This window comes from Olea europaea, unplaced genomic scaffold (genome assembly GCF_002742605.1).
Source record: "Olea europaea var. sylvestris unplaced genomic scaffold, O_europaea_v1 scaffold618, whole genome shotgun sequence".
In the NCBI taxonomy this organism is placed as follows: domain Eukaryota; kingdom Viridiplantae; phylum Streptophyta; class Magnoliopsida; order Lamiales; family Oleaceae; genus Olea; species Olea europaea.
This window is the reverse complement of record NW_019264534.1, coordinates 130,438-143,676: the sequence shown is the minus strand read 5'-3', so window position 1 is coordinate 143,676 and position 13,239 is coordinate 130,438.

Here is a 13,239-nt window from a genome sequence, read left to right as displayed (position 1 = left end):
TAGAAATCAATAACTTCATTAAAAAATTATAATGATAATCAACATATTATATTCAATTAATATACCGTATCCCGATCGACGATTGACTCAGGCCTCTCTCAAGCAGCACGATTTGTCAACAACTCACGAATATAAGTCTGATCCTCCTCCTCGTTCGATGGTATCAGCTCCGTGAGGACTTCAAGCTGACATATTGACATTTCATTGAATTACTGACCACGTATCCAGCTTCAAAAATGACATACAACAGAAAGCGCAAATATATAATACGTACCTCAGGATCGTCTAGGATAACTGATAGTTGTTTTACAAGGGGCTTATCTTGTGCTTGCCAGCAGTGCATCCGAGGGATGCATGTATCCCCTCTCCTCGCATACCGACTAGCTAGGATGGGAATAGTCTCGTAGACCCATATCTGCAACAATTACGATTATTATATGTACAATTTAATAAAAAAAAAATGGATAACGCATTATGTTAAACATTTACCTGCAAAGCTAACGGCAGGCCATATACATCGTACTTACGCTCCGACCTATCTCCCCTAGGCATCGAATGCCCCTTCCTAAAAACGTGTAAAGTATCGAAAAAGCATCTCTTCCCCCACTGATAGTTGTTGAACGTATTGATGTCATCAACAACTTGCAAATGAAAAACATCAATCGACGTCTTCCTGTTATGACACCTCAGTACGCTCTCTAGTATAAATACCATCCCCAACTTCAACTTGTTGAACATCTGGTCGCATCCCCTGAATGCATCTCCTAACTGCGCCAGTGTTACTGTCGTGTGCCCATTAAAATAATCATGCAACATCATCTTGTCTGTCAAAATACTGGCCCTCGCCGCCTCTTCGCCCATACATCTCAATCCAGTGATAAGGGCAAACTCGAATATAGAAAATGTAGCAACTTTGCCCCAAAGATCAAAGTGGAGGGCATCTCCGTCAACTGGTTTAAGCAGCCGACACAGTAATGAATCTATCAACTGTCCAGAAAACTGTACATATCATAGTGAATACAAGAGCCATAGGCAGGATCGCCGTAATCTCTCTGCGTGCTCCTCGTCCAGTGAATCCAACACCATTGTGAAGTTGGCAAAGTTACAGTTCGACGTAACTTTGTTAGGAACTTGTCTCAAGGCTACGTCCAAATAGTAATCCATCCTGGAAATTTTCAAATGTTAGAACATTTGAATTATAATGTCACAAAATTCAACTAACCGAACTATAAGTAATATACGCACGAAATAACAGATAATAAAGAAAATGAATTAAAAATTACACAAATACTTATAAAAAAGGGAAAAACTAGTTTTTATAAAATTATTTATTTCATAATTTATTTCAACCCATGTTAGAAATTTATTTCAATTCTTTATTTAATTAAATTTGATTATTTATATTTAATTACATATTTAAATAAATTATTTTGAAAATTTATATTTCTTACTTATTTAATTTTTTTTATTTTTATTTAAATGTTCATTATTTATTTCAATTGTTTATCTAATTTATTTATTTCGATTGTTTATTTGTTTATTTCACATTTATTTTAATTGTTTATTGAATGCTTAATTTTAATTATTTATTATAATTGTATATTTAATTATTTTTTAATTATTTATTGAACATTTAAACGTAAATATGTAATTATTTGTTATATTTTTCTTTAGTTGTTTATTCAATATTTATTTTAATTATTAAGCGAATATTTAATTATTTATTTTAAATGTTAGATATTTTTTTCAATTGTTTATTTACATTTTAATTACTTACTTTGATTATTTTTATCCAATTATTTTTCATTTAATTGTTTCAATTATTCATTTAAATTATTTGATTTAATTACTTATATTGATCGATTATTTATATTATTTATTGAACAAGAGCAAACGCAAATATTTCATTATTTATTTCAAAGGTTAGAAATTTATTTCAATTAAACATTAATTAATATTTTGATTATTAACATTTATTCATTTATCATTTAAATAATCATTTAATTATTATTTAAATATTCGTTATTTATTTTTGTATGTTTCAATTAATTATTTATTTTTTATGCCTGATTTTTCATTTATTTGTTTCAATTGTTCATTTAAATTATTTGATTTAATTACTTATATGAATCAATTATTTAAATTATTTATTGAACAAGCAAAGGTAAATATTTAATTATTCATTTCAAATGTTAGAAATTTATTTCAATTAAACTTTAATTAATATTTTCAATATTAACATTTATTCATTTATCATTTAAATAATCATGTAATTATTATTTAAATGTTGATTATTTATTTTTGTGCATTTCAATTAATTATTTATTCCAATTATTTTTCATTATTTGTTTCAATTGTTCATTTAAATTGTTTGATTTAATTACTTATATGGAAAGATTATTTAAATTATTTATTGAACAAGCAAACGTAATTATTTAACTCAAATATTAGAAATTTGTATCAATTAAATTTTAATTGCGTATTTTGATTAATAACAATAATCATTTAATTATTATTTACATGTCCATTATTTATTTTTGTGAGGAATTAATTATTTATTCCTATGATTTTTCATTTCAATTGTTCATTTAAATTATTTAATTTAATTATTTGATTATTTAAATTATTTATTGAACAAGTAAACGTAAATATTTAATTATTTATTTAAAATGTTAAATTTCTTTCTGTTAATCTATAATTAAATTTTACTTGCGTATTTTGATTATTAACATTTATTCATTATTTATATTTTTCTTTTATAATTTAAATAATATTTAAATAATTATTTATTATTTAAATAATAATAATTTAAAGATAAGAAAAACAACAGTAAAAACAGCCGGACTGTCTTAACAAACGGCCGTATGTGGCCATCTGTTAAGACGGTATAGACGCCATCTGTTAACGAACGGCGTCTGTTAACAGACGGCCCCTTGTGCTGGAGATCGCCATTTCGGCACTCAAATCTTAAAAAAATTTAGTTTTTACTATTTTTACATATTCTACAAAGATTTCTACCACTATTTCCAACAAATAAACCTTTAATATGGATTAATGGGGGAAAAATATGCAAAACTTACTTTCTTTGCTTCTAATGGTGGCCAGTCGGTCTCTTCCCAAGAAAAACTCGTCGGTTTCCTTGTTTTCCTTTCTCTTCTTTCTCCAGACGTCAATTTCAGAGTAAAAATGTCAGGGGCAATTTTGGGTTTTCAATGTTTTTAAAGTGCTTACAATTTTTTTTTAAATAGTGATCAACGGTCATTTTGGAAAATTGTATGTTTTTTTGGCTATCTGCCACCATTTCCTCGGTCTAAATAAGAATCTGCATCTCTACATAATTATTGTTTACAAAATCATTGAATAATTGGCTAGAAAATTCAAAGTATTAAAAATATAATTAAAATCCACACATAAAATATAAAAGAACATGAATATCAAATAAAAGAAATAAAAGATCCCAAATCAGTTACATTATTCGTCCTAAAATTAAATTTAGCTACTCATATTAATAGAGGAAAAACAAGGAGTTATGGAAGACATCACCGAAAATTGACGGAACGTAAATAATTTGCAAAAAATAAATATGCCTTTTTTTTTTTTTTTTTTTGCAACTTCGGCTTCTACGTAATCTCCAAATTCTAGCAGCCTCAAGTATGTTATGACTTAGCCCCCCCGTCTGAAACTCATAACCTTCTTACAATATGTATAGATTAATGACTTCTTCTTACGCTTTCTTTCTGTATACTCTTTTACCTCACTTTGTTGAATCACTTTGGACTGTCATCCCTAACGGCCTCCTGTCTAGCTGTACTATTTAGTCTCATTAATTCTGAAAAGATCCGTACATAGTTTGTATATAGAAAAAAAAAATGTATGAAGAATTGACTAAACCGTAAAGTTTTTTTTTTTTTGCAAAAAGTGTGTGTAAGAATATATTAAATTCTCTGCCTCAATTTTCTTCTCTCTCTGTATATATAATCTTGGCGACAAGAATGTTTGGCTAGGAAAAAAAGGAGTCCAATTTCTCCTTTTCTACTCAACAACAGCCGCCAATCTCCAATCCTCAGCAGCAGGGAATCTTTCCAAATTATAATATTTGCTGCCCTATCTTTTTTTTTTGCTGTACGTGCTCTCCATTTTATATTATTTTATTTATTTATTTAATTTTTTTTTTCTAACTCTGGCCACAAAGTTTGACTTTTCAAGGAGTCCAATTCAAAGCACTTAATATTATTTATTCTTCAAGTCCTTTAGTCTTTCAAGATTGTGAAATTTAATCTCTAACTTTCATCTATTGGCCAATTTAATCCATGCACTTCAGATTTTGCCATTCTGTCAACTTTTGCTTATTTCTTTCACTTCCTTTTCATTTGTAGAGTTTCACCTATTAAACATAAAACACGATAATTTAAGATGTATTTTGTCAAAAGACGATCAAATATCGTTATTTTAGAACTCCGAATAAGTGTATAAAATATACTTATCACAATTAATTATGATGTGGCTGTTATGAAAGCCATACATTTGAGGAATCCTATCACAATTAATGATCCATCAAACATAATGTTATATCAAAATATATTTTAGTGTTGTGAAATTTAAGACGGAGTTCATCCTCTGCGTATTTTGTTTTTTTCCACACTTTGATGCATTAATTAATGTTAAAAACAAATACTAGTAATGGTAATTATTTGGGAGTTAGACGTTGTTTAGTTGTTAAAAGAGAAATGTATAAATATATTATAGCTAATTTGACATTTATGTAAGATAAGAGGGTCAATTACGTTTATGGTAATTACATTTTAAGTATTATCTTACTGGTTATTCAAACTATTTTTTTTTGATAATCATTGAAGTTTTTAAATATTAAGGAAAAATTTCACTATGGATCTTCAATCTTTCCAATATGTGGCTGTTTCATTTCAAATCTTTTTTATCGCCTCTCCCTCTCCCATCCTCAAAATTTTATTTATTGTCTCCATCGTCCATATTGACAAAGATGGTTTATGCTAGCTATCATCTCTCGAATGGATCCTTACTATGAGCAGCACAGACATCATGAAGCTACTCTATCAAAGAAGGCTACGTCCAAAATAATTACGACAAGCCCATATGCTTCAAGTAAATTATGGCGAGCCCATATGTTTTATCGAATTTAATTGTGGGGAGCCCATCTGCTTCAAATCAATTATGGCGAGCCCCTATGTGATATTTTAAATTAATTATGACAAGCCCATATGTTTCATCGATTTTAATCATGACGAGCTCATACAAACTTTAGAATCATCACACCAATACTTATTTCATTAAAGAAAACTTTTCATTAAATAAAACAAATTCATTGATAAGTGTATTTCATTAAAGAAAACTTTTCAATAAATAAAATTAACAGTTTTTTTGAACAATTATACCCTAATTTATTTTATATCTCATTTATTAGGTGAAACTTAATTAATGGAATTGGAATTAAAAGAAAGAAGCAAAATTTGGCAAAAAGGGCAATATCCAAAGTTTTGGAACTAAAGTATAAATACTCACAAGTTGTGTTTAACCTTGTGATGACAATTTGAGAATGCCCGGGGTCATTTGGATGCAATTAGAATTTAAAAGGAGTGAAATATGATCAAAATATGGACATGGTGTCGATTTTCAACCGCACAAGTATATTCCAGATTTTTCAGCTCGAGTCCATTTTTTACCTAGTAAACATTCGAATTGAAAATGGTTATTTCAAGTAAAGTTGTAGTCATTGAGTTATCTTTACAACCCAACTTAAATCACCTCAATCGTATACGGGAAGAGAACGTTATGATAAAAATACTAAATAATGCATAGTGCTGAGTTCCACCTGAAAGGTGGCGCCAAATCATACCACACAGAGACGCAGTGCCACTCCTATGGCATCGAGGCACCACTTGATACGGATTAAGGCACTATTTGGTCCTTTTTAAAGCCCATAAAAATCCTACAAAAAAAAAAGTAAGGGAAATTATAAATACAAGTCTTTGACACTTTTGATGGAGTTTCACACAAATTAACTAGGATTTGAAGACTTTTGAGGTTGAAGAAGATTCTTGATGCAAGATCTAATTCTTTCCATAATCAAAATTTCAAAATCTGATTATGAACTCTATACTTTTTGTTTTCTTTCATTATTATGAGTAGTTAAATTCATAGTTAAGACGAACAATGTAATCTATGTGTGATCATTTATTTATTTTATTCAAGATTCTATTTCTTTAAATTCTTATATATTGATTTTAATAATGTACTTAATGCTTTGAATTCTTTGGCTAAGTATTCAATGATTTTGTGAATCTATTACAAATCGAGACGTGGGTTTTAGATTTAGATCACATATTAAAATTCGATAATTTAATATAACATATAGAGATACATATACTAATTATTGCGATCGTTAGATGAATTCATAGAACTAATATTTCGTTTAACGAAAATTAATTCACATAGAGATATGTGATTGAATTAGTTAAATAGACTCAATGAGAACTTGAGAGGGTTAAATTGAATATTTTAGAAGAATTCGATCGAACACTACATTTGTAATTAATCTTGATTGGCGAATTAAAGGAGATCCATAGGTAAAATTGTAAGTTCTAGCATTTATTGTCATACTTTTAAAACCCAAATTTGATAAGTTGTGTATGTTAGATAATTTAGACGCCAATCACAAAACTAGTTTATTTGTTTTCGATCAAATTCATGTTCAAAATAATTAAACTGATTGTTAAAAAGTAGTCATCCTAGAAACGATATCCGAACTCTTTGATCCCTTTTATTTTCATCTCTATCGAATTTTAATATCAGAATAGCGGATATAGTCATAGAATTGTAATGATCTTTACACTTGAGGGATATAAAAATTAGCAACATTCATCACAAGGGAAAGCTATTACAATTTTGAACAAGGAAAGCTATAACAAAATCTATACAGCAGCTCCATCATGTAGAGATTCAGTTTTGCTTTCTCTACCATCAGAGCTTTCAGTATCATCCGCAGAGTGGATGGCTTTACTGCCAAAACTTCATTGTATGTGACCTTCCTCCAATAGAGACCGAGGCCGTCATACTCAGCCGTTTCATTGTAGTGTGCCACATAGTTGTTCATGGCTACCTCCCTTGATTTACTCAGCTGTTGCCTTAAAGTTGACGATCTCAAGAGTCAGCTCATCTACCAAAGCCTTTAGCTCAACCTTTTCTTTATTGGCCACCTCCAAGGCCGACGAAACTATCTTTTGTAAGTTATCAAAGTTTTCGACCTGCTTCGTTATGGCATTTATATGAGCTTTGCAAAGGCGGACTTCTTTTTTCATTTCCTCATTTTCAGTAATGAGGACCCCAATCATTGACTCAGCCTCGGCGTGCCATACTCTGAGGGCCTCAAATACTTCATCAGCGGTAGAGGCCTTAAACCTCAGCCATTTTGGCCTCCGCTTTTGCATCAGTAGCCTTTTGACCAAATTCCTTATCCAGACTCTGCAGTCTCCTTATGTCCATTTGGGCATTCAAGAAGAAGCCTTATGAGCGAGCATGTAGGGCGAGGCCAACCTCCAACATGTCAACCGAGTTATAGGTCTAGGAATAAGATGAGTACTTATTAGTCCAATATTTATGATAGGTTCTTGTAGCCGCCTGGACCTCAGCTGCGAGCATTTCCAGAACTGCAAGGGCGATCTGTTCAAACCTGTCCCCAAAAAATTTTGAGCATTTCCCTCTAAAGGACCACTTTGGCTGACCTTCTTGACTCTCTTTCTTTTGATGAGGCCCACTTTCGCTTCATTCATCTCCTTCGCTCAACAATCTTTATTGAGGAGATAGGGTCTTTAATGATTCATCAATCGTGATTTGGTGCTTAGGGGGAGGAAACTAGTATTCTTGACCAAAATCAGCCTCCTCTTTTGGGTCCTCCCATAGAAGGCTTGACTTTTTTTCTTCTAGTTCTTGTCCCCTTTTTTCACAGAGGAAGGAGGTGGGTTTAGCTTCGACAAACGAGACAGCTCGTCCATCTGATTTTTATAGGTAGAAGAGTTAGAGACCAGCGGCTTCTCTTTCTTTTCCTCTCTAGGCGCCTCATGTAAAACATATCAAGTTTGACATATTTTTTCTTATCATGTTGCTCTGTAAGCAAAACACATGAATTGTTAGTGTTATTAAAAAATCGAATCAAATTGATAAAGAGATATGACGAGGCGATGACTTATCCTTGGTAGCCATTAACAAATGTAAATAGAGCTCGCTTCCCAAACACGGTCTTGAAGTACCTTTTCTCAAAAAGCAACTCGTAAATGGCTTTGATGATCACCCACTCTAAATGTTCAAGCTCAAACCTGTTGACTGCTGCTACACAAAACACACTTTAGAAACAAATGCACAAGCACAATGAACAAAGATTCTTCAATTAAAGCTAAACTCACTATACTCATTATACTGGGTTGGCACGATAATCTTCAAGATGACTTACAGAACTAAGATGACTGACAGTTCTTTATCGAGGTCCAAATCCCCCATATAAAGGGTGAATGTAGACTCTGGGGCAATACCACCCTTGCAATTCTTCCCTCCACTTAGGGATGTAAATTTTGCTCCTCGGCCCAAGCACGAGTTAGCCCATGTGGCTTGTCGGCTAGGGCCATTTTCGGCATGTGAGAGCCAAACTTAAAAAAAAAAAAATTGAAATGAAGACAGCAGCATGGTATTGTTGCTAGCCTTTTTTAAGACAACAGCTGTTGCACATATTTTATTTCAAAAAAGAAAAAAATCAAGTACGCTCGACTTGATAAGGCTTGAGTTGAAAGCTCGGTCAAGCCAAAAAATTTTTGCCGAGTTCAAGCCTAAAGTTTCGGCTCATTGACATCCCTACTTCTACTAAAGGCTTAGAGCTGAAAAGTGTTTAGAAAATGTGGAGAGACATATCCTCTCCAAGAATGACCTTCTTCCAAGGAATGAAAGTCTTTGCCAATTGGCTCTATGCATTGGGCACTAATTGGATGAGAGCCAAGTTGTATTGCCTAAGAATATACCTAAAGAATGGGTGCAAAGGCAACTTCATTCTCCACTCAAAATCAACTCGCTCTTCGCGACACACCCCTCCATGGTCGCTCATCAAGAGTTGGGACAAACATCTCTATGGTATCAGAGATCTTATACCTTTTCCTAAAGGTCTCCAACTTACTTTCCTTCACACAAGTCGGCCACAACGAAGCCCCCACCTAACATCATAATCTATGGAGACTGCTAGCATCATCCACGCACTGTGTGCGCCTCCCATGGCATCTCTTATCCTCTCTGTGGGGATCAACAGAGGCTAACCAGCCTCGGCACAAATTAGTGCCATATTCACCCTTTCAGACGACCCCCTTGTCATTTTCTCTTCTTTGAAGAAGGTGCCATTGAATGATTATCTTACAACAATAATGTGAGAAAATATGAGGTTCTCACCTACAAAGATCACGAAATAACATAGAAATGTAGACAGAAGTACTCGCCGGGACAATGGCAACGATCGAAAAATTTTGAAATAGATTTCTCAAAGGGTTTGGGAGATTTTTTGTAAAGTATAAAGGTAAGAAACAGTTTTCTTTCTCCTTTTATAGGCAGCATGAGTAGAGCATCACCGTTGGATCAACTCAGAAACAATCTAAGACGTACACCTGTACTTTCATCATACACGTCGAAAAATCGAACCGCGCTTTTTGAAAAATTGATCGACGAGCTTGATAAATCCATGCACAGCACGTTCACAATGGGTGTGTCAAAGCGCCATAATTTTACATGCAATCCGCATATGAGTAACTCCAAACTGTGGTGCTACCATATCTTAGAAATAGATGATATTTTCACATCATTACAGCAAGCGTCCCATCAACAGGCTCACCCTCATTAGCAAAGCCTTATCAACGGTTGCCTCTTTCTTTAATGGGCTCTTCATTATGCAAAGGGCATCAGTCAAGTTCAATTCAGCTTTATCAATGATTCCCTCTTCCCCTAATGGGCTCTTTCTTATGCAAGGGGTCTTACCCAAGTCCAATTAAGCCTATCACAAGTTTCATCTTCTCCAAAAAGCTTGCCTAAGTGTAAGGGCTTAGCCTTAGGTCAAATTCGCAATCTGCATAAAAAAATCTACTTATATTGTACATTCTAAGTCCACGCATTATATTAATGTTTATATATGGACTTGAGGACTATTGTTAGGCCTCTTTCAATAAGCCTCTAAGCATTATCAAATGGCAGCCGCACAGTAAGATAACCTAGGCACATACTCCACATCATTCTGCACATGTGATAATTTAGCCTAACCTCATGGAGCCAAGCCCTAATGGATAATGGATGAGGCGAGGTAGATAGAGGCATCTTAGGAAAGATCTTCATATAAGATCTTGTAACAAGTGGGTGATGCGACAGCTCACTGAATATGCGTCTCTACTCAACCAACAAGTCAATTCTAGCTTTTCATGTCAGGCCTAGGGCTTTAAATGGTCATCACTTAAATGCATTTGAGCCTAGGTCTGACTGATTGATACCTATGACAAGAGGCCACATGTCTCTTCATCTAACGATTCTTACTCACAATCTTCCACTATAAAAGCTCACATTTGATGTCATTCTAGAGGCAATGCAAGCATAAATTCTCAAACTATAATTTTGCCATATTACTATTTCACTATCTACTCCCAAAACCGACTCTCTTTTTATATGGGAGGCTCATGTCTAAAGCACTTCCACACTAATATGTACTCCTCCAACTGACTTGATCACCAGAGTGCGCACGGCTATCTTTATCCCTATCGAAGAAGGCCACGTGTGGCTAACGATTTGTTCAAGTGTGCAGGAATACAGCTAGAGTGGACATGAGAGGTTTTGAGACATGTTGTCCACGTTGAAGATCCACTTTTTGAGGTCAATAAAGTTGTTACTAGATGTACGGAAGAGAAGGAAAAAAAAGAATGACCTGACATCCAGCCATACCATTGACATTTATCTCATCATCTGACCAAAGGAGCTTGTGAGCTCTTCAGAGTTGACATGCTATGTGCCATGTCTATAATAATCCTCTTGATTTGCTTCTACTACTATCATTTGTTGTGCCATGACTATAATAATTGGTTGGATAGTAATGCGTCATTTTTTTTAAATGTTCACCAAAGGACTAACAAAATATATTAATGAAATTCTTAAAAAAATAAACTTTGGGAAAGAAAACAAAAATAAACTCACTCAACTAATTATTTTGTAAAATTAACATTTCAAAAATGTAATTTACATTTGCTGTCATCTTCTTCCTCATCTCTATCCGTGTTCTAATGTTACTTTTACTTTTCTTTTATCGTCTCTCATTTCCTTGTACTATTGTACCCTTGTTGGAATCTGGTTTTAAAGAATTGAATTTTGGTTAAGTATAAACCTTGGAAAGTGTCATTGTATTCAATTCGGTCAAATATTTAGACTTGATTCGATAGTTAAATTATAAATATAAATAAACTAACTTGTTCTACTCGTCGAGTAAATCATCGTGGTATATTTGGAATTTCAAAATCAATTATGGATGAATAAAAAATTGCGATCCAAAATTGGAAGGAAAATAGAGGAAAATTGGCCTAGACTTTTGCCTAAATCTGTCACTCACCTATCGCCCGAGCGACGGGCAGGTGAGAAATTTCTGTTAAAAATTTTGACACTGACGCTCAAGTGAGAGGTCAGCGACAGGCTAGCAACAACAAGTGATGCTTTTGTTCATAAGGTTACGAGATTTGGTACGCAACACTTTACCTACAACCCTTCATCCTCTATATATAAGACCCTTTGGACGTTTATTTATAATTCAATATCATTCTTTTCATTTAATGTTGCATAAAACACATAATCAAAAGTAGTTTTCTTTGCATAACATTCATAGTTAAAGAGAGAATTTAGTTCCAGTTCGTTGGTCTAAACCATTTGGAATGTTCTTATGGCTTGACGTGGTCATTACATCTTGGAAAATGATTGTCAAGAAATTGTTAGCATCGATGCAAGACAAATTCATCTTAAGGACAAAGTATCAAACACTTGTCTTGGCCAATCGCATTATTTGCATCTCCTCTTTCTTCTTTCTGATTTCTTTCTAAAGTAGTATTTCATTTCAAAAATTGACCTACATTCTTTTTCACTTAAGGTTTGAATTAAAGAACGTAATGACTTTCATTTGAAGAATATAAAAGATTGAATCTGTCGTCACGTATTCGACTTTGGTAATTATCATTTTGCCTTCTCAAATCTCATTTCGGTAAGTTTATACTATGTTCATGTAAAAGGTATGTTTTGAAAATATAATGTGTTTTGAGAATATAATGTATGCACATTATCGATGTAATATCCCCCAACAACTCCTTCGCTTGGTTGTGCATTTATGTCACTTGGAAACCATGAGCCTCTCAAATAGAAAACATAGGAAGAAAAGAACTAGCAAGTGACAGGACGATTTATGAGCCTCTATTGAGAGGAAGAAGACTATTTCTAATAAAACATTTTGAGTTTCAAAATGGAAAAGTAGACATTTGGTTTACTAAAAAGACCATTTAATAAATGATAATTATATTACCACTATAAATTTTTCTAATCGCACCATAATTTTCTTATTTACTAAAATATTTTTAAGTTAAATTACATGATTAGAACTTTAATATACTTTTTAATTAAATAAATTTTTGTTACACCACAAATATAAAGCCTAAGGTTAATTATATTATCACTATAAATTATACTAAGTGCATCACAATTTTCTTATTTACTAAAATATCCTTAAGTAAAATTACATATTTAGAATTTTAATATACTTTTTAATTAAATAAATTATTCTTACGTCACAAATATAAAGCTTAATTTCTTTCTTTCTTTCTCCTCGACGTCTCATTGTTCATAGTGTTTTCGACGACTTTTTCCTTCTTCCACGGGGGCAAGATAATCTTTTTCCATTATGGTGGGGTGTTTGAGCCACATTATTTTGGTAATAATGCATTCTTGAATAGTGTATTGATGAGAAATGTATAGTTAAAAAATAAGAATTTTTTTTTTCATTTACGTGTAATATTATTTTATTGAAGAATGTGTATTTGAAATGATGTCAAGTCACTATTTAAGAATATTTTTTTTTAAATAATGTGGCTCAAACATACCCATGGTATATAGATAAACCGTAAATAAATTTGTGTATATATACGAGCGTCAATTTTCATGGATTTT